The following is a 27,387-nucleotide window of genomic DNA, read 5'->3' as shown; positions in this document are numbered from 1 at the left end:
AAGACAAAGAGTAGTGCACAGTTTATAGACAGTAAGCTTATCGCAGATCATTTCTGGTCTTCGATCTCGGTGCGAACAAAAAGCTCCTCCCACTTATTTCTGCCTTAGCGGATTAGTCTGTTATCGTCAATCACTGAGAAATGGTTACCAAGTGCATTATTCGTAATTGCGAAAGCAGAAAAAAACTTGGTGAGCCAGCCAAGTGGTTTGCAAGTGTCCCATCTCACAGGTATTAATTAATTTATATACAAATTATGAATTAATCCATTATTTACCTGGACTCAACTGATCGGCCTATGTAGGATTTTATACAAACGGGGGCGGGGGGTTGATGACATTTGTGAAAATAAGGAATTTTTTCTTCTTCTAATAACTGGTGGAGTAGGTGTGATGGTTTCAGGGGCGGATCCAGGATTTTTTTAGGGGGGGTGCAAAATAGGTTGATCCGACAAACTTACGTTAGGAGCAAGTTTAATTAATGCAAACTTGCGTTAATTAGGTAAATTACACTACTTTAGACTACTTTACGGGGGTAACCCTCGCCCCCCCTCTGGATCCGCAACTGGATAGTTTATCATTTTTTTTTCACGTCGTGATATTTATTTTCTCAGATAATAATCTCAGATCATAATCAAATGTCATCGCTTTATGGCAGTTGTTCAAATAAAAATTTTTTACTTGATTATCGTCGTAAATGTATTCCTTGTCTTTCTTTCCATTCTTAAACCAATGTTATATTTACCTTTTGCATTATTACAGCCCACTATATATACATTCATATAGATTTATATGCAGTGTTACCGCCATACCAATTATTCTCCTTTCCTTTTTTATTCTTTAATAATAATTTCTGGTCGTTTTGAGTTTGAGTTATTGTAGGCTTCTATTTCTACTGATCTTAAGTTTAATATGGCCTTTACTTTTCTTTAAAAAAAACTTTCTTTTTCGTAAAGTTTTCGTAGTATATATATATATATATATATATATATATATATATATATATATATATATATATATATATATATATATATATATATATATATATATATATATATATATATTTTTTTTATATATATATATATATATATATATATATATATATATATATATATATATATATATATATATATATATATATATATATATATATATATATTTATATCGGCGCGTACAAACAGCTCCTCTCATTTGATCTGCCATCAGCGGTCCAATTACCCTGGAACACGTATTTTGGCAGAAACTTCCTCAAAATGCCTTTGAAACCAACTTGAAGACTTCGAAACCTATTTTTAATTCCTAAAAACATCTATTAATAATATTACACTACTAACTCCTGGTGTTCATGCATGAATTGGAATAAATTAATTTAAAATTAGTTTCTTCAAAATTAGTGTTCCAACGTTGAAGCCAAGTTTCGCGTCCAAGAGAAATCTGACTTGTCTGCCCGTGAAATGATCTGACTTCGCTTATGTTTATATCTGCAAAAACGTTCTCCGGAGCACTCGTACCCCGGTCCGGGTTTTTATAATGGGTGAGATAGAGAATGATCATACTGCTAATTATATAAACTGTGGAGTAGTGACAGAAGAGATGAGAAATATACAATTTGGGCTATATATTTGCAAATTAGGAGGGGGGGGGGGGTTGGCCCCTCCAATGTGCAAATATTTAGCCAAAATTTGTTTCTAAAGTATTATATTTTTATCATGCTTAGGTATATTTTATTAAGATTAACCTAACTTCACTTCTTGAGCAGAAGGGGGTATATCATACAAGTACCCAATCCTTATTTCTAGCTTAATGGTCCTATTTCTCATAATATTAAAAGAACCACAAGAACATCACAACTAAGACGACAAGGGCGTAAAAGTTATGAGGCAAGGATAAGGGCAAGATTATAAGGGCTGGGGCGGGATGAAATCACAAAAGACTTAATTAATTGACTTTCCAGCTATGATGAATGGCTATCTCAAAATTTTGATTGGCGTAGTGATGGGGTTCCAGGATCAAGCGGGGCCCTATCCCTTCGAATCCCGATCCCGACACTTTTTTAAAACTTCTTCAAGACGCAGGTGTTTGTTACGTAATAAGGGATGTTTCTTCTTTGATTGTTTAAAAAATCTGCGAGGGCCAGGAAAAACCTTCAGGGCCCCGCCAAATGAAGATGCAAACGTACGTGTTACGTAATAGGGAGTGTTTTACTTCAAAACATTCTTCAAGCCATTTCAAGACGCTTTTTAAGAAATTCTCTTCAAGACGGTTTTAAAGACGTTTCAAGACATTTCAAGACGTTTTTAAGACATTTTTCTTCAAGACAATTCAAGACATCTCAAGACGTTTTTTAAGACATTTTTCGTCAAGACGTTTTTCTTCAAGATTTCTTTGGTTGTTACGAAATAGGGAATCTTTACCTGTGTTAAGGATGACGCATTCTCGGGTGACTAATTTCTTTAGGCCCCGTGGGGAACCTCCGCTTGTAACTGAGGAGGACTAACACATGGGGTTTTACGCAATGACGATGCATACGTGGAATGTTAAATAATACTTTAAAGGATTTTTTTCTTCAGGATTTCATTTTCTTTCAAGGCGGTTTTTTTTTCAGAAGATTTTTTTCTTCAAGCTTTCATTTTCTTCAGAAATTTTTCCTCAGGGAACCTTTATAATCCATAGATTTTTGTCCCCTTTAGGAATCAAAAGAGATCCCTCCCCAATGGAACTGTGCGCTAGACAGCTGGACCAAGAAAGCCTTCCTAATATTTGGATTCAGGGAATACTTTCTAATGGAGACGTTTCAAAAAATCTAAGGATCACATGTTTTCTATGTCTGGAATAATTGACATACGGGGGAAAAAATCGATTATTGGAAATTGGTAGCATTTGACATACAACTGTTTGTTACAATGTTATAAATTTTCTAATCTCACCTAGACAGGAGTAGAAAGGGGGGTGTTACTCGTGACCCCACCACGTGGTTTATGGTTTTCTCACTGAGAATGAAAAAACAGGAATTTTCTCACATGGAAAAACAGGAATTTTCTCACATTTATGTCTGTTTTCATGGATGGTTATGTGTGTTGATCGATTTATTTGATGTTTTTCATGGTTGTCAACATCAAATTATGGATGTTTTATGGTTTTTGTCAGTGAGAATTTGAAAAACAGGAACTTTCTCACATTTATGTCTGTTTTTATGGTTTTTGTCAGTGAGAATGAAAAAACAGGAATTTTCTCACATTTATGGATGTCAACAGCAATTTACGTTCCTGTTTTATGTCTGTTAGTTGTCAGTGAGAATGGACATGCTTGACGCGAATGTTATGAGATTGTTTGGCTAGCCTGGCCTGAGAACTTGATTTACATAATAGCTAGGGGAAATTATTGATTCACGAAGGGGAGAATTAAGAAACATTATGGCTTCTTTAATCTTAGACCTGAGGGATAAACGTTCTTTAGGTCAGAGAGAAAAATTAATATTCTATTTTTAAATAGGGCTTCATCAATCTTTAGTGTCAGGAATTATAAATGACATCACTTGTTATCTTGGAATTATGCGGGGGTCTAAAGAGATAGAAATTCTATTTTTAAATACGGCTTCACGGAGCTTTTAGTCGGAGAGATAAATTGATATTCTAACGAAACCATAATAGTTTAGCTAGGAACATTTATGAGATGAAGAGATTAACGTAGGAAAGGGTTTCCTAGGAATTTGAAATGTGAAAGAACAGAGATGCCAAAAAACAAAAGGAACACACAGAAATTACTTTTAGGGGATTATTTGGGCGAAACGGTTTTAGACAGCTTATGGAATTATTTCGGCGAAACCGTTAGAGACCTTGATTTAAAAGATGATTTTAGAAGAGGTTTTGAGTGTGGTCGTTATAATACACAAGTTCCATTGAACAGTGTTGTGAGGTCCCCTACCACAACCCCAAAGGGCCCCGATCGCCCTACCCCGATCCAAAGGGTTCCAATCCCTATACCCCAATCCAGAAGGAACCCCCCGGTCCCCAAAGGTTCCCAGGGCTCCCACCCGGCCCCCAGACCCTCAAAGACCCATCCCGGGCCCCCCAAAGGCACATTGAGCTCCCAAAAGACCACCGGGGTCCCAAAGGCCTTCAACCGGTCTCCAAATGTCCCCCAGGCTCTCAACCGGCCCCCAGGACCCCCAAAGGCCCTCCACCGGTCCCCAAAGGTCCCCCAGGCTTTCAAAGGGCCCCCACCCTCCCCTTCCTCTCCCTCTCCTCCGCCCTCCTCACCGTCTCCTCCCCCCTCCTCCTCCCCTCCCCCCCTCCTCCCCTACCCTCCCCTCCCCATTTTTTTAATATTTTTTTGTACATTGAGACACAGAAGGGCACCCTCCCCCAAGGGTCCCCCAAACACCCTCCCCGGGCCCCCCAAAGAGTCCCCTCTCCATTTTTTTAATACTTTTTTATGGCTTTATTATATCTTTTATGAACAAGATCCATTCATAATTTAATTCCTAAACCCATTTTCCAACCTCAAAGAGTCCCCTCCCCAATTCGTAAATACTTTCTTGAATTTTTTAACATGGTATTTTTTTAACTTTTTACGTATCTTAAAATGACATGAAATATGCTTACGGCTCTACCAATCGTATTCTGTGCTTGTTCATGGACACGACGCGGCTTTTCCACTGGTACTTTATGGCAGGTTATCGACACTACCGAGTTTATTGCATGCATTAAATCAGTATTTTTTACGCAGTGGAAGGATCAACACACAATTCATATCTGTAAAAAGTGAAGATGAATTATTCGACGAAAGTCTGTGCACATGAAAAAATCATTGTCGTGTTGAACGCTGACAAGGATAAATACCTGAAATTTGAAACGAGTGCAAGTGGAGATCTTATTGGCAATGTATGCATACGTTGTCATGACAGTGAGGAGTTAAATTCCTTTGGTGTACCCAAGAATTTCCATCATGCAAGTGGTGGATATGCGAGAGTAACATTACCAGAGAAATTAGTAGTCAAAGAGAATGACAACTTAAAAATAATATTTGATGAAGAGTGACAACTTCTAGCTAATGGTTCTGGTAGCATGTTAGCCGTTGATAGATCTTATCGCAATTCTTCCGGTGTTAGCATTCGAATGAAAGCAAAAGGAAAAAGAAGACAAGCATACAGCTGCATCAACATCATAAATCATATCATGTCAATGTGCCAAAACTGCTATCTATGTAAAAATAATGTGACAATAGACAGTGAAATCGCAGGCAGAATAAAAAGGACATTAGCAGACAATATCATCAATGAATATAAAGATGAATTGACGGAAAGTGAAGCGCAAGTGTACTAATAATGTATAATAATGTATTTAACGTATTTTTATATCAATATTCTACATGTCCTTATTTCATTAAAAATATCTTATGCATTATTTTGTTAAGTGTTCATTATTTTTAGGGTATGCTAGAACGTCAAACGTTCAGAATATCTATTAAAAAGGTCAGAGATGTAAGAAAAATAATTTTAGAGATAATGATACTACTAGCAGGCTCAATTTTTCATAGAAGATAGAAAAGTTCAAGTTCTCTTCTGAATTTTACCAAAGAACACAATTCAATTCTAATTTCACCAGAGAAAATAAAAAGCTTACTCTTCACTTTTAAGTTCACCAAGACATAACAAATTTAAAGTTCACTTCTAAATTTTTCCGTAGAAGATAGGAAAAGTTATACTATGATAGTGATTATTTTCCATGAAGATAAAAAGTTTCACTTTTATTCTAAATTTTCTTAAATTCAATTCCGACCTTTCTCAAAGAGTCAAATTTAAAGTTCTATTACAAATATTTTCCCGGAACAAGAAAAGTCCCAAGACATAAAAAATCTAAAGTTCACTTCTAAATTTTTCCGTAGAAGATAGGAAAAGTTATACTATGATTGTGATTATTTTCTATGAAGATAAAAAATTTCACTTTAATTCTAAATTTTCTTAAATTCAATTCTGACCATTCTCAAAGAGATGAAAAAATTTAAAGTTCTGTTCCAAATATTTCCCCAGAAGAAGAAAAGTTCAACTTTGATTCCGAATTTTCTCAATGAAAATGAAATAAGTTATTGATCAATTCTATTTTCCCAAAATAAAATAAAATTTTCCACTTCAATTAAGATTTTTCTCAAAGAGATGAAAAAATTTAAAATATTTTTCCAAATTTTTCTTAGAAGATAGAAAAGATCAAGTTCTAATCTGAATTCTACCAAAGAACACAATTCAATTCTAATTTCTCCAGAGGAAATAAAAAGCTTCCACTTCAGCTTTAAGTTTACCAAGACATTAAAAAATTTAAAGTTCAGTTCTAAATTTTTCCTTAGAAGATAAGAATAGTTATACTTTGATTGTGATTATTTTCTATGAAGATAAAAAGTTTCACTTTAATTCTAAATTTTCTTAAATTCAGTTCCGACCTTTCTCAAAGAGATGACAAAATTTAAAGTTCTGTTCAATATATTTTCTCGGAAGAAGAAAAGTTCAACATCGATTCTGAATTTTCTCATTGAAAATGAAATAAGTTATTGATCAATTCAATTTCCACAAATAATATAAAAATTTTCCACTTCACTTCGGATTTTTCTCAAATAGATGAAAAATTTAAAATACTATTCCAAATTTTTCATAGAAGATAGAAAAGTTCAAGTTCTCTTCTGAATTTTACCAACAAACACAATTCAATTCTAATTTCTGCAGAGAAGATAAAAAGATTTCACTTCAGTTTTAAGTTCACAAAGACATAAAAAATTTAAAGTTCTGTTCTAAATTTTTCTGTAGAAGATAGGAAAAGTTATACTAAGATAGTGATTATTTTCCATGAAGATAAAAAGTTTCAGTTTAATTCTAAATTTTCTTAAATTCAGTTCCGAATTTTCACATAGAGATGAAAAAAATTTAAAGTTATGTTCAAAATTTTCAATATAATATTGGAAAAGTTATACTTTGATCTTGAATATTCAAGTTCTCTTCTGAATTTTATCAAAGAACACACTTCAGTTCTAATTTCTACAGAGAAAACAAAAATCTTCCACTTCATTTCATTATTTCACAAAGACATAAAGAAATTTAAAGTTCAATTCTAATTTTTCGGTGGAAGATGGAAAAAGTAATACCATACTTGTGAATATTTTCACGGAAGATAAAAAGTTCTAGTTCAATTTAAAATTTTCTCAACGAAGTCAAGGAAAGTTCAAGTTCTCTTCTGAATTTTCTCAATGAAAAAGAAATTAGTCATTGATCATATTTTTTTTTTCCAAATAATATAAAAATTTTCCACTTTAGTTCAGATCTGTCTCGAAGAGATGAAAAATATAAAATACTGTTCCAAATTTTCTCAACGAAGCGAAGAAAAGTTCAAGTTCTCGTCGTAATTTTAGCAAAGAACACACTTCAATTCTAATTTCTCCAGAGAAAATAAAAATCTTCCACTTCAGTTCTTTATTTCACAAAGACATAAAGAAATTCAAAGTTCATTTCTAAATTTTTCGGTTGAAGATAGAAAAAGTAATACCATACTTGTGAATATTTTCCTGGAAGATATAAAGTTCAAGCTCTCTTTAAAATTTTTCCGATTAAGTTAAGAAAAGTTCAAGCTCCTATTCTGAATTTTATCAAAGAACACAGTTAAATTCTAATTACTCTAGAGAAAACGAAAATCCACCACTTCAGTTCACTATTTCACATAGACATAAAGACATTTAAAGTTCAATTATGATTTTTCGGTGGGAGATGGAAAAAGTAATATCATACTTGTGAATATTTTCAAGGACGATAAAAAGTTCTAGTTCAATTTAAAATTTTCTCAGCGAAGTCAAGGAGAGTTCAAGTTCTCTTCTGTATTTTCTCAATGAAAAAAAAAATTAGTCATTGATCATTTCTATTTTTCCATATAATATAAAAATTTTCCGCTTTAGTTCAGATCTGTCTCGAAGAGATGAAAAATTTAAAATACTGTTCCAAATTTTTCACAGAAGATAAAAAAGTTCAAGTTCTCCTCGGAATATTATCAAAGAACACAATTCAATTCTAATTTCTCCGGAGTAAATAAAAATCTTCCACTTCAGTTCTTTATTTCACAAAGATATAAAGAAATTTAAAGTTCAATTCAAAATTTTTCGTTGGAAGATAGAAAAAGTAATAACATACTTGTGAATATTTTCACGGAAGATAAAAAGTTCTAGTTCAATTTAAAATTTTCTCAACGAAGTGAAGAAAAGTTCAAGTTCTCTTCTGAACTTTACCAAAGAACACACTTCAATTCTAATTTCTCCAGAGAAAACAAAAATCGTCCACTTCAGTTCTTTATTTCACAAAGACATAAAGAAATTTAAAGTTGAATTCTAATTTTTCGGTGGAAGATAAAAAAAGTAATATCATACTAGTGAATATTTTCACGGAAGATAAAAAGTTCTAGTTGAATTTAAAATTTTCTCAACGACGTCAAGGAATGTTCAAGTTCTCTTCTGAACCTAAACAAAGCACACACTTCAATTCTAATTTCTCCAGAGAAAACAAAAATCTTACACTTCAGATCTTTATTTCACAAAGACATACAGAAATTTAAAGTTCAATTCTAAATTTTTCGGTGGGAGATAGAAAAATTAATACCATACTTGTGAATATTTTCACGGAAGATAAAAAGTTCTAGTCCAATTGTAAATTTTATCAATAAATTGAATAAAAGCTAATGTTATATAATGAATTTTAAAAAAGAAAACAAATAAATTAAAATTTCTAAATATAAAAAAAAAATCTTACGCTTAATTTCTTTATTTAACAAAGACATAATTAAATTTAAAGTTCAATTCTAAATTTTTCGGTGGAAGATAGAAAAAGTAATACCATACTTGTGAATATTTTCCCGGAAGATAAATAGTTCTAGTTCAACTTAAAATTTTCTCAACAAAGTGAAGAAAAGTTCAAGTTCTCTTCTGAAATTTACTAAAGAACACAATTCATTTCTAATTTCACCAGAGAAAATAAAAATCTACCACTTCAGTTCTTTATTTCACAAAAGACATAAAGAAATTTAAAGTTCAATTCTAAATTTTTCGGGGGAAGATAGAAAAAGTAATATCATACTTGTGAATATTTTCACGGAAGATAAAAAGTTCTAGTTCAATTTAAATTTTTCTCAACGAAGTGAATAAAAGTTCAAGTTCTCTTCTGAACTTTACAAAAGAACACACTTCAATTCTAATTTCTCCAGAAAAAAAAAAAATCTTCCACTTCACTTTTAAGTTCCCCAAAGAAATAAAGAAACTTAAAGTTCTATTCTAAATCTTTAGATGGAAGATAGAAAAAGTAATACTATGACTGTGATTGTTTTCCATGAAGATCAAAAGTTTCACTTTATTTATAATTTTTCTTAAATTCAGTTCTGATTTTTCTCAGAGATGAAAAATTTAAAGTTCATTTCTAAATTTTTCTCTAGAAGATAGGAAAAGTTATACTGCGATTGTGATTATTTTTCAGTGAAGATAAAAAGTTTCACTTTAATTCTAATTTTCTTAAGTTCACTTCCGATTTTATGCAAAGAGATAAAAATTTAAAGTTCTGTTCCAAATTTTTCATAGAAGATAGAAAAAGTTATATATTGATTTGAATATTCGACATGAAGATAAGGAGCATCACTTTAATTCTGAGTTTTCTCGAAGAAGTGCAAAATGTTCAAGTTCTCTTCTGAATTTTCTTAAAGAAGTAAAAAAGTTAGCTCAATTCTGAATTTTACCAATGAAAATGAAAAAAAGCTTCCACTTCAGTTCTTAATTCCTAAAACACATAGAAAATTCAAAGTTCTATTCTAATTTTTCCAAAAAAATAAAAAGGCTCCACTACACTTGTGGTTTTTTTTTCTCAAAGAGATGAAAAATTTAAAGTTCTATTCTAATTTTAAATTAAATTTTGGCTCCCTTGTCTTATGGATTTACCCATCAAATTTTTAAATTAGAAAAGGAGTGACTCGTTCTATTATTAAAGACAATCGTTCAAACTCTTTCATCTAACCTCCAAAACAATAGGTTAGGTTAAGTATAAATAAATATTAATAAATAAATAGAAACATTTCTACATGTTTAAGTTAGGTTAGGTTAACTTATCAGGAGTGCTCATGATAAGTTAACCTAACCTTTTCCGGCGAGTATGGTTAGGTTAGGCTAGATTAAGTTACGTTAGATCAGGTTAGGTTAAGTTAGGTTAGGTTAGCCTACGGACGCTTCACTTAGGTTAGCTTAGGTTAGGTTAGAGACAGGCAAAAAGTTAGGTGTATGATTAGGTTAGATTAAGTTAGGTTAGGTTAAGTTAGGTTAGGCTAGGTTAGCCTACGTACGCGCGCGTAACTGAAGTGAAATAAAGAACTGAAGTGGAAGATTTTTATTTTCTCTGGAGAAATTAGAATTGAAGTGTGTTCTTTGCTAAAGTTCCGAAGAGAACTTGAACTTTTCTTCGATTCGTTGAGAAAATTTGGAACAGTATTTTAGATTTTTCATCTCTTCGAGACAGATCTGAACTAAAGTGGAAAATTTTTATATTATTTGGAAAAAATAGAAATGATCAATGACTAATTTTCTTTTTCATTGAGAAAATTCAGAAGAGAACTTGAACTTTCCTTGACTTCGTTGAAAAAATTTTAAATTGAACTAGAACTTTTTATCTTCCGTGAAAATATTCACAATTATGATATTAATTTTTCCATCTTCAACAGAAAAATTAGAATTGAACTTTAAATTTCTTTATGTCTTTGTGAAATAATGAACTGAAGTGGAAGATTTTTGTTTTCTCTGGAGAAATTAGAATTGAAGTGTGTTCTTTGGTAAAATTCAGAAGAGAACTTGAATATTCACGATCAAAGTATAACTTTTCCAATATTCTATGAAAAATTTGGAACATAACTAAATTTGTTTCATCTCTATGTGAAAAGTCGGAACTGAATTTAAGAAAATTCAGAATTAAAGTGAAACTTTTTATCTTCATGGAAAATAATCACTATCATAGTATAACTTTTCCTATCTTCTACAGAAAAATTTAGAACAGAACTTTAAATTTTTTATGTCTTGGTGAACTTAAAACTGAAGTGGAAGCTTTTTATTTTCTCTGGAGAAATTAGAATTGAATTGTGTTTGTTGGTAAAATTCAGAAGAGAACTTAAACTTTTCTATCTTCTATGAAAAATTTGGAATAGTATTTTAAATTTTTCATCTCTTTGAGAAAAATCTGAAGTGAAGTGGTAAATTTTTATATTATTTTGGGGAAATAGAATTTGATCAATAACTTATTTCATTTTCAATGAGAAAATTCAGAATCGAAGTAGAACTTTTCTTCTTCCGAGAAAATATATTGAACAGAACTTTAAATTTTTTCATCTCTTTAAGAAAGGTCGGAACTGAATTTAAGAAAATTTAGAATTAAAGTGAAACTTTTTATCTTCATAGAAAATAATCACAATCACAGTATAACTATTCCTATCTTCTAAGGAAAAATTTAGAACTGAACTTTAAATTTTTTAATGTCTTGGTAAACTTAAAACTGAAGTGGAAGCTTTTTATTTACTCTGTAGAAATTAGAATTGAATTGTGTTCTTTTGTAAAATTCAGATTAGAACTTGATCTTTTCTATCTTCTAAGAAAAATTTGGAACAACATTTTAAATTTTTTCATCTCTTTGAGAAAAATCTGAATTGAAGTTGAAAATTCTATATTATTTTGGGAAAATAGAAATGATCAATAACTTATTTCATTTTCATTGAGAAAATTCGGAATTGAAGTTGAACTTTTCTTCTTCTGGGGAAATATTTGGAACAGAAATTCAAATTTTTTCATCTCTTTGAGAATGGTCAGAACTGAATTTAAGAAAATTTAGAATTAAAGTGAAATTTTTTATCTTCATAGAAAATAATCACAATCATAGTATAACTTTTCATATCTTCTACTGAAAAATTTAGAAGTGAACTTTAAATTTTTCATGTCTTGGGACTTTTCTTGTTCCGGGAAAATATTTGGAATAGAACTTTAAATTTGACTCTTTGGGAAAGGTCTGAATTGAATTTAAGAAAATTTAGAATTAAAGTGAAACTTTTTATCTTCATTGAAAATAATCACTATCATAGTATAACTTTTCCTATCTTCTACGGAAAAATTTAGAAGAGAACTTTAAATTTTTTATGTCTTGGTGAACTTAAAAGTGAAGAGTAAGCTTTTTATTTTCTCTGGTGAAATTAGAATTGAATTGTGTTCTTTGGTAAAATTCAGAAGAGAACTTGAACTTTTCTATCTTCTATGAAAAATTGAGCCTGCTAGTAGTATTATTATCTCTAAAATTCTTGTTCTTACATCTCTGACCTTTTTAATAGATATTCTGAACGTTTGACGTTCTAGCATACCCTAAAAATAATGAACTCTTAACAAAATAATGCATAAGATATTTTTAATGAAATAAGGACATGTAGAATATTGATATAAAAATATGTTAAATACATTATTATACATTATTAGTACACTTGCGCTTCACTTTCCGTCAATTCATCTTTATATTCATTGATGATATTGTCTGCTAATGTCCTTTTTATTCTGCCTGCGATTTCACTGTCTATTGTCACATTATTTTTACATAGATAGCAGTTTTGGCACATTGACATGATATGATTTACCATGTTGATGCAACTGTTTGTATGTCTTCTTTTTCCTTTTGCTTTCATTCGAATGCTAACACCGGAAGAATTGCGATAAGATCTATCAACGGCTAACATGCTACCAGAACCATTAGCTAGAAGTTGTCCCTCTTCATCAACTATTATTTTTAAGTTGGCATTCTCTTTGACTACTAATTTCTCTGGTAATGTTACTCTCGCATATCCACCACTTGCATGATGGAAATTCTTGGGTACACCAAAGGAATTTAACTCCTCACTGTCATGACAACGTATGCATACATTGCCAAAAAGATCTCCACTTGCACTCGTTTCATAGTTCAGGTATTTCTCCTTGCCAGCGTTCAACACGACGATGATTTTTTCATGTGCACATACTTTCGTCGAATAATTCATCTTCACTTTTTACAGATATGAATTGTGTGTTGATCCTTCCACTGCGTAAAAAATACTGATTTAATGCATGCAATAAACTCGGTAGTGTCGATAACCTGCCATAGAGTACCAGTGGAAAAGCCGCGTCGTGTCCATGAACAAGCACAGAGTACGATTGGTAGAGCCGTAAGCATATTTCATGTCATTTTAAGATACGTAAAAAGTTAAAAAAAATACCATGTTAAAAAATTCAAGAAAGTATTTATGAATTGGGGGGGGGACTCTTTGAGGTTGGAAATTGGGTTTAGGAATGACATTATGAATGGAACTTGTTCAGAAGATATAATAAAGCCATAAAAAAGTATTAAAAAAATGGAGAGGGGACTCTTTGGGGGGCCCGGGGAGGGTGTTTGGGGGACCCTTGGGGGAGGGTGCCCTTCTGTGTCTCAATGTACAAAAAATATTAAAAAAATGGGGAGGGGAGGAGGGGAGGGGGAGGGTAGGGGAGGAGGGGGGGGGGGGGTGGAAGGGAGGAGGAGGGGAGGGGAGGGGAGGGGGAGGGGAGGGGGATTGGGGGGAGGGGGAGGGGACGGTGAGGAGGGGGAGGAGAGGGAGTGGAAGGGGAGGGTGGGGGCCCTTTGGAAGCCTGGGGGACCTTTGGGGACCGGTGGAGGGCCTTTGGGGGTTCTGGGGGCCGGTTGAGAGCCTGGGGGACATTTGGAGACCGGGTGAAGGCCTTTGGGACCCCGGTGGTCTGTTGGGAGCTCGATGTGCCTTTGGGGGGCCCGGGGTGGGTCTTTGAGGGTCTGGGGGCCGGGTGGGAGCCCTGGGAACCTTTGGGGACCGGGGGGTTCCTTCTGGATTGGGGTATAGGGATTGGAACCCTTTGGATTGGGGTAGGGCGATCGGGGCCCTTTGGGGTTGTGGTAGGGGACCTCACAACACTGTTCAATGGAACTTGTGTATTATAACGACCACACTCAAAACCTCTTCTAAAATCATCTTTTAAATCAACGTCTCTAACGGTTTCGCCGAAATAATTCCATAAGCTGTCTAAAACCGTTTCGCCCAAATAATCCCCTAAAAGTAATTTATGTGTGTTCCTTTTGTTTTTTGGCATCTCTGTGCTTTCACATTTCAAATTTCTAGGAAACCCTTTCCTACGTTAATCTCTTCATCTCATAAATGTTCCTAGCTAAACTATTATGGTTTCGTTAGAATATCAATTTATCTCTCCGACTTAAAGCTCCGTGAAGCCGTATTTAAAAATAGAATTTCTATCTCTTTAGACTCCCGCATAATTCCAAGATAACAAGTGATTTCATTTATAATTCCTGACACTAAAGATCGATGAAGCCCTATTTAAAAATAGAATATTAATTTTTCTCTCTGACCTAAAGAACGTTTATCCCTCAGGCCTAAGATTAAAGAAGCCTTAATGTTCCTTAATTCCCACTTCGTGAATCAATAATTTCCCCTAGCTATTATGTAAATCAAGTTCTCAGGCCAGGCTAGCCAAACGATCTCATAACATTCGCGTCAAGCATGTCCATTCTCACTGACAACGAACAGACATAAAACATGAACATAAATTGCTGTTGTCATCCTTAAATGTGAGAAAGTTCCTGTTTTTCCATTCTCACTGACAAAAACCATAAAAACAGACATAAATGTGAGAAAGTTCCTGTTTTTCAAATTCTCACTGACAAAAACCATAAAACAACAATAATTTTCTGTTGACATCCATGAAAAGCATCAAATAAATCAATCAACACACATAACCGTCCATAGAAACAGACATAAATGTGAGAAAATTCGTGTTTTTTCATCTAAGAAAATTCCTGTTTTTTCATTCTCACTGACAAAACCATAAACCACGTGGTGGGGTCACGAGTAACACCCCCCTTTCTACTGACAGGTTACGTTTATTGAATTTTCCAGTAATCAGTATTGAATAAGTGAGATGTTAAATAGCATTGGCTTTAGATATTTCATTGCTTAAATGATGACGTATTGACGATTCATCCTGGAACAAACAATCTAAAAGACACTGACTTTTTGTTGTACATACAAGTTTTATTAATATAAAAAAAAACTTATAAATCATGAAATCATAGAAAAAACTAATTAAAACTCAACAAACAGAAAACCAAAATGTGACAAAGCATATAAAGGATAAAATATAAGCAAAACCCATGAATTAAAAAAAGGCGGGGACCCTGGCTACCAATTCAAGGGGGAGGGGAGGGTTGTTATTAAAGGTAAATTTAAGCCATGTTTAAGCCATATTTCTGAGAGGTTTTAATAAGAATGCCTCGTTTCTAGTGCTCTATTAGACGCACCTGCTTGCTACATTATATTAATTTAAATCTTGGTATTAGCAAAATCACATTTTGGATGAGCCTTAAGTATTACGCTTTATTCAGAAGAAGTCTCGTTACTTACAATAGTAATAAAAAGAAAAAAAAATCAACTTCACAACACGTTTTCTCGTTAGTAAATGAAACACGCAAATGAAGAAAAAACAGACACTTTTATGCATTCGATTTAAGATGGGTCATAAATTTCTAAATTCCTACTACAAGCAGGGCAACCAGGAATAATGAACGCTTTCTTGCTAGCAACTAAAAAGCGCTAACTAAGGAGAGCAGACCCTTTTTTGGCTTTCGTTTCAATATCGGTCATAAATATTAAATTTCTTACTATAAGGAGAGTAACCAGGAACAAAAAACGTTTACTCGCTAGCAAATGAGACAAAACAAACACACAAAAACGGACACAGAGACATGCAAACAGAAGCTCAGTCACACAGGTACGGTGGGAGAACAAATAACACACACACACAAACACAAAGTCAGACACAAACACACACAGTCAGGCACACAAAAATACAAATACAGACACAGAGACATGCAAACAGGCGCTCAGTCACACAGGCACGGTGGGAGTGACAAAACAACACAAGGTCAGACACACAAAAACACAAAGACATACACAGATGCATGCAACAGACGCTCAGACGCAAGGGTGCGATGGGAGAGACAAAAACCAAACACAAAAACACAAAGTCTACCACACAAACACACAATCACACAGAGTCAGACCCATAAAAACACAAAGACAGATATACATGCAAACACATGCTCAGTCACAGGCACGGTGGGAGGGACAAAACACACACAAAAACACAAAGGCAGGCCCACAAACACACAAAACACGAACACAGGGACATGCAAACTCATGCTAAGTCACACAGGCACGATGGGTGAGAGACAAAAAACACAGCCAGATACAAACACACAGAGTCAGAGACAAAAAAACATGAAGACGGATACAGAGAAATGCAAACCAACACTCAGTCACACAAGTACGGTGTGAGAGAGAGACAAAAACACAAAGTCAGGTACGGTGGGAGAGAGGCAAAAAACACACACACAAACACGAAGTCAGACAAACAAAAACACAGAATCAGACACACAAGGCACAAAGACAGAACAGAGACGTGCAAATTGACGCTAAGTCACACAGGCACGGTGGGAGAGAGACAAAACACGCAAACACACACATAACAAACTCAGACACACTAACACACAGAGTCAGACACACAAAAATACAAAGGCAGACATGCAAGCAGTCGCTCAGTCACGTAAACACGGTGAGAGAGAGAGAGACAAAAAACACACACAAAAACACAGAATCAGACACACAAAAACACAAAGACACAACAGAGACGTGCAAACAGATGCTCAGTCACACAACCACGGTGGGAGAGAGACAAAACACACACACACACACAAAAGACAAACTAAAACACGCAAACACACAGAATCAAACACACAAAAACAAAAACAGACATAGAGACGTGCAAACAGACGCTCAGGCACACAGGCACGATGGTAGAGAGACAAAAAACACACACAAAAACACAAAGTCAGACACACAAACACATAGTCAGACACAGAGACATGCAAACAGACGCTCAGTCAAACAAGCAGGGTGGGAGAGAGAGAAAAACACCAATAAAAACATAAATTCAGACACACAAACACACAGAGTTAGACACACAAAAACACAGACAGACACAGAGCAATGCAAACAGACGGTCAATCACACAGGCATGGTGAAAGAGAGACAAAAACCCACACAAAACACAAGAGTCAGACATACAAAAATATATAGACAGACACAGAGGCATGCAAACAGAAGGTCAGTCACATAGGCACGGTGGGGGAGAGACAAAAAACAGACACAAACACACCAAGTCAGACACAAAAACACATAGTCAGACACAGAGACATGCAAACAGACGCTCAGTCAGACAAGCAAGGTGGGAAAGAGAGAAAAACACCAATAAAAACATAAATTCAGACACACAAACACACAGAGTTAGACACACAAAACACAGACAGACACAGAGCAATACAAACAGACGGTCAGTCACACAGGCATGGTGAAATAGAGACAAAAACCCACACAAAACACAGAGGCATGCAAACAGAAGCTCAGTCACATAGGCACAGTGGGCGAGAGACAAAGAAAACACACGAAAACACAAAGTCAGACACACAAACACACAGACAGACACAGAGCCATGCAAACAGAACACAAACACACACAAACACAGAGTCAGACACACAAACACAGAATCAGACACACAAAAACATATAGACAGACATAGACACATGCAAACAGACTCTCAGTTACTGAAGCACGGAGGGAGAGGGACAAAAATACACATAAAAAACAGTCAGACACACAAACACACAGAGTCAGACCCAAAAAAGCCAAAAGACAGACACAGAGGCATGCAAACAGATGCTCAGTCACACACGCACGCTGGGAGATCGACAGAAAAAACACAAAGTCATACACACAAGCACAGAAACACACTGAGTCCGACACACAAAACCAGAAAGATAGACACAGAGACATACAAACAGACGTTCACTCATACAAGCACGGTGGGAGAGAGACAAAAAACACACAAAAAGCACAATGTTAAGCACACAAATACACAGATTCATACTAATAAAAAAAACTTTGACAGACACAGAGACATGCAAAACAACGCTCAGTCACACAGGCAAGGTGAGAGAGAGACAAAAACACAATAAAAAAAAAAAAATGTCAGACACACAAAGACACAGAGTAGACAAAAACACAAAGACAGACACAGAGACGTGTAAACAGACGCTCAATCACACAGGCACGATGGGAAAGAGACATAATACACACACACAAAAACACAAAGTCAGACACACAAAAACGTAGAGGCAGGCACACAAAAACACAAAGACAGACACAGAGACATGTATACAAACATTTAGTCATACAGGCACGCTGGAAGATAGAAAAAAAAACACATAAAAACACAAATTCAGACAAAAAAGCACAGAGAAACATAGAGTCAGACACACAAAACCACTAAGACAGACACAGAGACAACAAACAGACGCTCAGTCATACAAGCACGTTGGGAGAGAGACAAAAAACACAAAGTTAAACACACAAATACACAGAGTTAGACTAACAAAAACACTACGACAGACACAGAGACATGCAAACAGATGCTCAGTCACACAGAAAAGATGAGAGAGAAAAAAAAAACACACACAGGAACACAAAGACGGGCACAGATACGTGTAAACAGACACTCAATCACACCAGCACAATGGGAGTGAAACAAAAAAGGCAGTCAGACACACAAACACACAGATTCAGACACACAATAACAAAAAGACAGAAACAGAAACATGCAAAAAGATGCTTAGTCACACAGGCACGATGGGATAGAGAAAAAAACACACACAAAAAACAAAGTCAGACACACAAACACACAGATTCAGACACACAAAAACAAAAAGACAGAAACAGAGACATGCAAATAGATGCTTAGTCACTCAGGCACTGTAGATGAGATAGAAAAAAAACACACACAAAAAAACAAAAAGTCAGATATACAAACCCACAGAACAGGCACACAAAAAACACAAAGACAGAAACAGAGAAATTCAAACACACACTCAGTCACGTAAGCACGGTGAGAGAGAGACAAAAACACAAAGTCAGACAAAAAAAATACAAAGACAGACACAGAGACATACAACAGACGTTCAGTCACACAAGCACGGTGGGAGAGAGACAAAAACCCACATAACAACACAATGTCAGACACATAAACACACTGAGTCAGATACACAAAAACACAAAGACAGACACAAAGACGTGCAAAAAAGCGCTAAGTCACAGAGGCAAAAACACAAAGTCACAAAACACAAAGTCAGACACACAAACACACAAAAACATAGTCAGACACCCAAAAGCACAAAGAAATGCAAACAGATGCTCAATCACACAGGCAGGGCAGGGGAAAGAAAAAAAAACACAAAGTCAGACACACAAACACACAGAGTCAGACACACAAAAGCACAAAGACAAACGCAGTTATATGAAAACAGATGCTCAGCCAAACAGGCATGATGGGAAAGACACAAAAACACACACAAAAATACAAAGTCAGATACACAAACACACAGATTTAGACACACAAAAAGACAAAGACAGAGTGTTTCTGTCTCTCCCACTGTGCTTGTGCAACTGAGCATGTGTTTACATGTCTCTGTGTCTGTCTTTGTGTGTGTTTTTTTCTCTATCCCAGTGTGCCTGTGTGACTGAGCATCTGTTTGCATATCTCTGTGTCTATTTTTGTGTGTCTGACTGAGTGTGTTTATGTGTTTGACATTGTGTTTTTGTATGTGTTTTTTGTCTCTCTCCTACCATGCTTGTGTGACTGAGCATGTGTTTGTATTTCGCTGTGTCTGTCTTTCTGTTTTTGTGAGTCTGACTCTGTTTGTTATTGTGTCTGTGTGTCTGTTTTCCCTCTCTCTCTCTTCCCCTCACCGTGCCTGCCTGACTGAGCATCTGTTTGCATGTCTATGTGTCTTTCTGTGTTTTTGTGCGGCTGACTCTTGGTATTTGTGTTTGTGCATCTGACTTTGTGTTTGTGTGTGTTTTTTGTCTATCTCCCACCATGCCTGTGTGATTGAGCGCCTGTTTGCCTGTCTCTGTGTCTGTCATTGTGTTTTGTGTATCTTAATCTGTGTGTTTATGTGTACGACTTCGTGTTTTTGTCCCTGTCTATTGTCTTTCTCCCACTGCGCCTATGTGACTGAACGTCTGTCTACATGTCTCTGTGTTTGTCTTTGTGACTTTGTGTGTCTGACTTTGAGTTTTTTGTGTGTTTTTTTTTGTCTCTCTCTCAACAGTCTTGTGTGACTGAGCGCCTGTTTGCATTTCACTGTGTCTGTCTTAGTGTTTTTGTGTCTTGCTCTGTGTGTTTGTGTCTCAGACTTTGATTTTTTGAGTGTGTATTTTGTCTCTCTCCCACCATGCCTGTGTGACTGAGCATCTGTTTGCATGTCTCTGTGTCTGTCTTTGTGTTTTTGTGCATCTGACTCTGTGTGTTTGTATCTGACTTTGTGTTTTTTCTCTCTCTCTCTCTCAGAATGCCTCTGTGACAGGGCGTCTGTTTGCATGTTTCTGTATCTGTATTGTGTGTTTTTGTGGGTCTGACTCTGTGGGTTTGTGTGTCTGACTTTGTGTTTTTATCTCTCTCCCACTGTGCTTGTGTGACTGAGCTTTTGTTTGCATGTCTCTGTGTCTGTCTTTGTGTTTTTATGTGTCTAACTCTGTGTATTTGTGTCTGATTTTGTGTTTTTGTCTCTCTCCCACTGTGCCTGTGTGACTGAACGTCTGTCTGCATGTCTCTGAGACTGTCTTTGTGTTTTTGTCTCTTGTCCATCGTGATTGTGTGACTGAATGTCTCTTTGCATGTCTTTTTGTTTTTGTGTGTCTGACTGTGTTTTTTGGGTCCCTCCCACTGGTCTTGTGTGACTGAGCGTCTGTTTGGATGTCTTTGTGTTTTTGTGTGACTGTCTTTGTCTTTTTGAGTGTCTGACTCTGTGTGTCTGTGCCTCTGACTTTGAGTTTTTGATTGTTTTTTTTTTCTCTTTCCCAGCGTGCCTGTTTGACTGAGCGTCTGTTTGCATGTCTCTGTGTCTGTCTTTGTACTTTTGTGTGTCTGACTTTGTGTTTTTTGTCTCTCTCCCACCATGCTTGCGTGACTGAGCGCCTGTTTGCATGTCTCTGTGTCTGTCTTTGGGTTTTTGTGTGTCTGACTCTGTAGGTTTGTGTGTCTGACTTTGTGATCTGAAGCGTGTTTTTGTCTCTCTCACATTATGCTTGTGTGTCTTGGTGTCTGTTTGCATGTCTCTGTTTTTGTGTGTCTGACTTTTTGTTTTTGTATTTTTTGTCTCTCTCCAATTGTGCCTGTGTGACTGAGTGTCTCTTTGCATGTCTCTGTGTCTCTCTTTTTGTTTTAGTGTGCCTGACTGTGTGTTTGTGTCTGATTTTGTGTTTTTTGTGTGTCTCCCATCAGTCTTGTGTGACTGAGCATTTGTTTGCATGTCCCTGTGTCTGTCTTTGTATTTTTGTGTGTCTGACTGTGTGTGCTTGTATGTCTGACTTTGTGTTTTTGTTTGGGTTTTTTGTCTCTCTCCCATCATGCTTGTGTGACTGCGCATGTGTTTGCATTTCTCTGTTTCTGTCTTTGTGTTTTTGTGTGTTGGACTTTGTCTTTTTGTTTGTTTTTTTACCTCTCTCATACCAGTGTAGCTGAGCATCTGTTTGCATGTCTCTCTGTGTGTTTTTTGTCTCTCTTTCACTGTGCCAGTGTGACTGAGCGTCTGTTTGCATGTCTCTCTGCCTGTCATTGAATTTATGTGTGTCTGACTGTGTTTCTTGTCTCTCTCCCACCGTGTCTGTGCAAATGAGCGTCTGCTTGCATGTCTCTCTGTCTGTATATGTGTTTTTGTGTGTCTGATTCTGTGTGTTTGTATGTCTTATTTTGTGTTTGTTTTTGTGTCTCTCTCCCACAGTGCCTGTGTGACGGAGCATCTGTTTGCATGACTCTGTGTCTGTCTGACTCTGTGTTTGTGTCTGACTTTGTGTTTTTGTGTGTATTTCTTGTCTCTCCCCCACTGTCCCTGTTTGACTGAGCGCTTGTTTGCATGACTCTGTGTCTGTCTTTGTATTTTTATCTGTCTCACTGTGTGTGTTTGTGTGTCTAACTTTGTTTTTTGTCCATGTTTTTAGTCTCTCTCCCACAGTGTCTGTGTGACTGAGCGTCTGTTTGCATGTCTATGTGTCCGTCTTTGTGTTTTGTGCACCTCATTCTGTGTGTTTGTGTGTTGGACTATGTGCTTTTGTGTGTTTTTTTCTCTTTCTCACTGTGCCTGTCTGACTGTGTTTGTGTGTCTGACTTCGTGTTTTTGTGTGGTTTTTTGTCTCTCTCCCAGTGTGCCTATGTGACTGAGCGTCTGTTTGCATGTCTCTGTGTCTGTCTTTGAGTTTTTGTGTGTATGACTCTGTGTGTTTGTGTGTCTGACATTGTCTTTGTGTATGTTTTTTTTTCTCTCTCTCTCACTGTGCCTGGGTGACTTAGCATCTGTTTGCAACAGTATTGACAAAAAAAACCTGAACAGACACTACTATTCTTCAAAGTGATATTGGCAGGCTAACAACTAGTCTACAGAACCTATGTCTGAATTTCAACCCAAGCAAGTCCAAAGTAATCTGCATAGGAAAAAAAAGACATTTATGAACTCAATAAATAACAAGAAAGAATAAGACACACTTAAGGATACCCTTAACTCTTTAGAATCTAAAAGAGATCTTGGCATCATCCCTGACTCTCAATTAAAGTTCCATGAATACACAAAAACCATCATCACAAAAACATTAGGCTACAATTAATAAAACTAATCAGGCAGAGTTTTAAAGACCTTGACAACCAGATATTTCTGAAGCTTTAAAAACGACTTGTGAAGTCTACTATTGAATTTGGCAACATTATATGGGGACCATACTACCAAACAGACTGTTCAAATAAAAAAAATCCAGCAGCATAAAACAAAGCTGGTGAGCTACAAGGATCAACTCCTAAAACTAAAACTACTCTCCCTGAAGTTGAGACACGGGTGAGGGGACCAAATATACAGATATATAAAATGAATATAAATTGAAAAATGCAGCTTTGAAAAATACTTTCAGCCTGCAAAAATTTCAAAGCACTAAAAGCCTACCCCCAAAAATTGATCAAACCCACAGCTTTAAGTAAACCCAGAGTAGACTTTTTGAGCTGTAGATGATTAGAATTTGCTCCCTGATTCACCAGTCAAGTCTAATGAAATTGGCAGCCTCAACTCTATGCATACTCTATGCATATGACCTAGAAACACAACTATAACTAGCTAACTAGACACTGACAGCCATTTAGAGAGCCAAAACAGGAAAATTTCTTAAAAACACTGGATTGTGTAAGTTGAAAAGGGTCACATAATTTATTTATTTATTAATTCCAAAATGTGGTAAGCTTTACCAAGCTTGTTACACCAAACATTACAATAATTTATGACAGTGCTGAAGCACACTCTATGACAACATAATATATACAACTCCATGAAAATAACACACTATGAAAACACACAGGTCACAAAAACAACTAATACAAAAAAATAAAAAAATATTCTCAAAACGGATCATGATAAAACCTAGTATGGAAATCTGCAGAAGCTAAACTACTTTCAAAAGACTGAACCATGATAGTCACAACTGTTTCCAATGGAAGTATGTTCCAAGTCCTTCACACTCAGCTAGATAAAGAGTTTTGACCTAATCTTTTCAATGAACATGGTGGGTATATTTTGTGTTGATGTGGATGGGTACTACTGTATTCTGTAAAAGTGAAGAAGCAAGTTAGAGTGGTATTACCAATGTTCCTAACAATGTGGAATGTATTTATTAGGTCAGATCTACCATGTCAGAACTGAAGACTAGGCAACTGTAGTCTCTGCATTCTCTGGTGGTATGGTAGATGTCTCAGGTGAGGTATAGGTATGGTGGCCCTACATTGCACTTTCTCAACCTTTTCTCTCTCTTATTGAGGGAATACCATACTGATGAGCAATACTCAAGTATTGGATGTACAGCGGATTAATAAAGTGAAATCAATGAACAAAGATTAAAGTTAGAAAATGTATGCTTTAGATGCAATAATTGTAATTCACCCTGTGGGTGATATCTGATATATGTTTATCAAATTTGAGACACAATTCAAAGCAAAGCCCAAGGTCTTGAACATACTCCATGCTCGAAATTTATTTATCATCAACAAAGTAATAGTAATGTTGAGGGAGTCTATGAAAATAGTGCACAGCATTGTACTTAGTTTTGTGGTACAAGTGCATTATGCAGGCACTGCTATATACTGCATGTGGAATGTTAGGTTAGGAAAACCAACTTTTAGCTTACATTGCCAAACACAACACATCCAATATTGTCCAATACGCTTCTCATACAAGTATGAAGTCATGTTGTGTCCATTTTTGTACTCTTTTGTCTTGGGCAATAACCCCTTATACTTTAAAAAATCAACTGCCTCTTTTTCTGTCTTTGGCAAATCCTAAATTGTAATTTCAACATTCATTGTAGATCAATTCCACTCTAACAACTGTTTTAGTACTGGGTATCTGTCTCTCCTGTCTGACTGTAGCATTTCCTGTTTGACATTCCACATACAGTATATAGCAGTGCCTGCATAATGCACCAGTACCAGTTTTGTCAATGAACATAGAGTTTACTGTACACCACCAGAGCAGAGCATCCAAATCCTCCTGATGTAAAGGAATTTCTTGTTCATTCATGACTGACCTATAAACTTACACATCATCTGTGAACATTTTTAAGGTTGAATTTTTAACAACACACAGCAAATCATTGATAAAAAGGCAGAAGAGTACCAGCTCAAGAGGAAATCAACTAAACTGCCTTGAGGAACTCCACTTACAACAGACATATGTGACAACAAAGCATTGCCTACTGCAACCTCTTGGTTTCTATTTGCAAGATAATCCATTATCCATGCTCCAGTTTGTGGATTGATACCAAATAGTTGACATTTCTTCATCAGCAGTGGGATGGAAATTTTGTCAAATGCTTTGGAAAAGTCAATATAAATACAATCAAACCAAATACCATTATTCACCATCAATTGAAAATCCTTTATCACCTCCAGAAGTTGTGTTACAAAAACACTATTTATATAACCCATGCGGAGCTGAATGCCACAAGTTATTTTCCTCAAAATGTACATGGATTCTGCTTACCAGAACATTTTCCATTATACGGGAAAATATATATATATTAGAAATTGGTCTGTAATTTTTAAAATGGGACTGAGAACCATTCTTGTACAAAAGCCTAATGGTTGCTTTTTTCCAAGCTGAACAATATACACCAGACAAGAGACAAAGATTCAACAAATATGTGAGTGGTTCAGCAAGTACTGATGCAAGTTTGCATCCCCCCCCCCAAAAAAAAAAATATGTTTGTCTGACTTGTAAAAATCTAACAAAATGGGTATAAACAAATTTTTTATGCATTTTTTGGTAAATTTGCAGGTGGCACAACAGTTTAGCTACGATGAAAGTAAAAACATCATTTGATGCCTTTTTTATGCTCTTTCATAATCTAATAATTGCTTCTGTTGCAAATTGCATCTTGAGCCCTTAAAGGGGCGCCAAAGGTATTATATTTTTGTAACCATACAAAGAAGTTATCAACAGTAATTCAGTTATTGAAAAGTTGTTAAAAACATATCACTAGTTTATAAATAAGTTGTTCAAAAGTTATGCATTCTAAAAATACTTATTTACAAAAATTCAAACATCATTTATTGGGCTACTCAATATAAACTGTTTTCCTAGCATTTTAAGTATTTCATATGCTGTTGACAAAAATAGCACTGAATTTTGCAATTTAAAATTTTGCTGTCAACAATTCAGGGTATATTCAAATTCAGGGTTTATATTTGCACATTAGGGGGGTGGGGGTGGGTAAACTTCATGGTAACTTTGCAGTGGACCATATAATTTAGCTAGGATGAAAGTGAAAACATCATTTGATGTTTTTTTTATGCTCTTTCATAATTCATATAAAAGACCTTCAGGGCCCCTTTGAGGGTAAATTTCTACCAAATCATATTATTGAGTTAGGAATAAAGTGAATACACCATTTGATGCCTTTTTTTATGCTGATTACAAATATAATAATCATTTCTATCGAAAATGAATTTCAGCCCCCCCCCCTATATATGCCAAGTCAGGGTTAGGTTGTAGAAATATGTAGCCTACCCTGAATTGGCATACAGGTAAATTTCTACCAAATCATATTATTGAGTTAGGAATAAAGTGAATACACCATTTGATGACTTTTTTATGCTGATTACAAATATAATAATAATTTATATGGAAAATGAATTTCAGCCCCCCCTCCTATATATGCCAATTCAGGGTTAGGTTGTAGAAATATATACACTAAATTGGCATATTTAGGGGGGGGGCTGAAATTCATTTCTGATAGAAATGATTACTATATTTGTAATCAGCATAAAAAAGGCATCAAGCGGTATATTCACTTTATGCATAAGTCAATAAGGTCAATATATACGAAATCATATTATTGAGTTAGGACTAAAGTGAATACACCATTCAATGCTGCTTTTTATGCTGATTACGAATTTAATAAGCATTTCTATCGGAAATGAATTTCAGCCCCCCCCCCTATATAGGCTATACCTAACCCAACCTAACCTAACCTAACCCTGAATTGGCATATATAGGGGGGGGGGGCTGAAATTCATTTCCAATAGAAATGCTTATTATATTTGTAATCAGCATAAAAAAGCATCAAATGGTGTATTCACTTTAGTCCTAACTCAATAATATGATTTTGTATATATTGACTGTCAATAATATGATTTGGTAGAAATTTACCGGCATACATAGGGGGAGGGGGCTGAAAATTCATTTCTAATAGAAATGATTACTATGTTTGCAATCAGCATAAAAAAAGGCATCAAGTGGTATATTCACTTTATGCATAAGTCAATAATATGATTTGGTAGAAATTTACCCCTTTGAGGGCTCAAGATGCAATTTGCAACAGAAGCAATTATTGAATTGTGAAAGAGCATAAAAAAAGGCATGGAGGACATACTTTAGCATGTACACCCATCCCTAAAAGTTTCACTTTCCTAACCTAACCTCTTTCTAAGATAGCCAAAAGTAGCTAAAGCAGAATGGAAAATTTGAAAGTTCATCAAGGGTCAGGACCCTATAGCCCACTTAAGATGTATTTATAGAAGTAAGCTATTGCCTAGGTCACCATAAAGTTGATCTGAGCTCATTACAGGTTAGTGCACTTTTAAAGGGAAGAGATGGAGGTATATATGTCA

General features: G+C 35.4%; 1 protein-coding gene across 4 annotated transcripts in view; it reads right to left on the bottom strand.

Annotated features, from left to right (window-relative positions):
* Sap130 (Sin3A-associated protein 130) overlaps positions 1-27,387 on the bottom strand; it is a 38,602-nt gene that overhangs the window by 10,897 nt on the left and 318 nt on the right. For 2 of the 4 annotated variants that reach the window (XM_089092964.1, XM_089092963.1), the window contains exon 2: positions 4,602-4,751. The exons of the other annotated variants lie outside the window; for them this stretch is intronic. The gene's annotated coding sequence lies outside the window, so the exon portion shown is untranslated. The remainder of the gene's footprint in view (positions 1-4,601; positions 4,752-27,387) is intronic. 4 annotated transcript variants of the gene reach the window in all.

The sequence above is a fragment of the Artemia sp. Qi Xiang Cuo genome, chromosome 8 (genome assembly GCF_049724085.1).
Source record: "Artemia sp. Qi Xiang Cuo chromosome 8, ASM4972408v1, whole genome shotgun sequence".
NCBI lineage: Eukaryota > Metazoa > Arthropoda > Branchiopoda > Anostraca > Artemiidae > Artemia > Artemia sp. Qi Xiang Cuo.
The sequence above is the reverse complement of the archived record's forward strand: the minus strand, read 5'-3'. Positions and strand labels throughout refer to the sequence as shown.